At 29.9% G+C, this 2,244-nt stretch overlaps 1 protein-coding gene across 1 annotated transcript in view; it reads right to left on the minus strand.

Annotated features, from left to right (window-relative positions):
• The window catches only part of LOC106677924 (alkaline phosphatase), a gene marked incomplete at both ends in the record, with an annotated part of 709,077 nt that overhangs the window by 647,228 nt on the left and 59,605 nt on the right, over positions 1–2,244 (minus strand).

A 2,244-nucleotide genomic window follows, 5' to 3' on the forward strand; every position in this document is an offset into this window, starting at 1 on the left:
ATACATAGTTTTCATTAAAGTAATAAAAAATTGGGTTGAAATAACTGCCCTTTCTTTCCTCTTCGGATCTTGTACTATGTGGTGTTAATTTATGTACTGAGCAGCCTTGCTGAACCAGAGCCAAACTCTAATAATTTCTGCCGGGTCTGCAAAGACACATGAGGACTGGGGTCATCGTGATGGAAAACTAAGCTTTACGCTTAGTCAATGCTGGACGCTTTTGCTCAATCGCTGCCTTTAATTATTACAACTGGGCACAGTGTACTGCCGAATTATTGGTCTGGCATCATCGCCATACACACTCCATAATTGTTAACAGTTTGTGCATAGAATTTTCATTTTCTGAAATAAAAAATCATTAAATGACGAAAATGATTTTATGCTCTCTTCCATTTTAAGCAAGCAAAATCCTTAAAGATAAGGAATCTCGGTTGAAATGTAAACTTTTTTAGAATATGTAAACATTATTGACCAAGTAAACATTATTTTATAAGCACAGAGAGGTTTAAATTGAAATATTGAAAAACGCTACGAACTTATTTTACAAACCAAAACAAAATATATTAAGATCTGTCATGAGACTCATAAATATGCTGTTCTGTTCAATTGTTTTTTTTCTACCTTAACAGTTAATTGCTCCTATAAAAGAAATACTGTCAGGAAATGCGATTAATTATATTTGGATCCTGACATTCAAATGAACTATTTTGTCAGGCTAGAAGGCCTCTCAACCAACTTTTTTTCAGCTGATTTATGCCAAAGATGTAATTTGATACCATCTTATGTACAAATTTATTAAGATATCCTTGTAATATATAAGGCATACAAATATAGCTTGCAGTAGTTCAGTTTCATACTAATTTCCTTTTTTTTTTGGCTAGACTAACCACTTAAATATTGACAAACCATTTTGTAAGAGTTGGTTATTTAGACTCTGAGGACAGTTAAATATATTTTTCCGTTGAAAACCCGGATTTTAATTATTTTTCAATGGCAATTATTACCCTCACTATGTATTCCATGTACACATAAGTTACAGGCCGTTGCAGCCGATTTGTTTAAGGCTTAAAGAATTCTTAGAAAATATTGCTTTTTACAAAACTATTTCTCGGGAACTATTGAACGTAAATAGCTCTATTAGGGCTCATATTTTAAAAAATTTAATCTCCTTTGGTGATATTCTACTAGATTTTCTAGTGTTGTTGGTAGTTTTATGGATATAGAACTCCAAATGATTTTTTTTTTTAACATTTTGAAACAGCCGCCATTTTTTATTTCCCCTACTTATACTTGGCAGATTAATCAATTTTGACTAGTCATTATACAGTTTTTATTAAAGTAATTAAAAATTAGGGTGAAATAAGTGCCTTTTTTCTCCTCTTGGGCTACTGTTACTAAAACAAGTTTATTAACATCGGATACCTTTTTAGGAATAAGAGATTTGTAGGGCTCAGTGATATCAAATAATCTCAGAAAGTTGATCTGGAACATTGCGCATCTATAGTGGCACTTAAATAAAATATATTTGAATAATGAATTTTGTTTAGTAAATACTGGTCGAAGTTCCCTCTGTAAACTGTGTTTTATTCAAATAAAATTTTATAGGTTGAACCAATTAATTAATACTTCCAATTAACTCGATACTTCTATTGATATTTCGGGAAATTAGGTTTGAGTCTCATATTTATTTGATGTCCATAATCCTCTTTAAGAGAGCTATAGAGTGGTAATGTCAAATATTATAATTGATATATAATTCTATATTCTTCTGAGACCTGAAATGAAATTCTCAGAATCTAATACAACCGATTAAATCTGTGTTCATAAGTTGAATGACAGCCAATTAAATGGTTCATTCCGACAGTTTCTCCTATATAAAGTATATTACAAAAGCATGTCATTGACATTTTAATTTATCAAACAGTTTTTGGTTTTCCTCGTTGTCGCCCTTATAATTTATAAAGGTTTTAATTATTTGATAATACTCAGGATTGGATGAAAGGATGAGGAAGGGGTTTTTTATTTCGTATCAATTATCTATAGCAGGGAAAAGCATTTTTTCTTTGATAATTTTTATTAATCTTGATCGGAATGTTAGTAAATAACAAATTATTTTTAGGTCCAAAAAAAACTCGATAAAAATAATATAACTATTATACAGAGTTGACTTATTCAGAATTAAAAATTCAATTTTTACAATTTAAAATATTTATTTAAGTAAATTATTAAAACCATCGCAAATGC

The sequence above is a fragment of the Halyomorpha halys genome, unplaced genomic scaffold (genome assembly GCF_000696795.3).
Source record: "Halyomorpha halys isolate HHAL.00 unplaced genomic scaffold, Hhal_1.1 Scaffold113.1, whole genome shotgun sequence".
NCBI classification, from domain to species: Eukaryota; Metazoa; Arthropoda; class Insecta; order Hemiptera; family Pentatomidae; genus Halyomorpha; species Halyomorpha halys.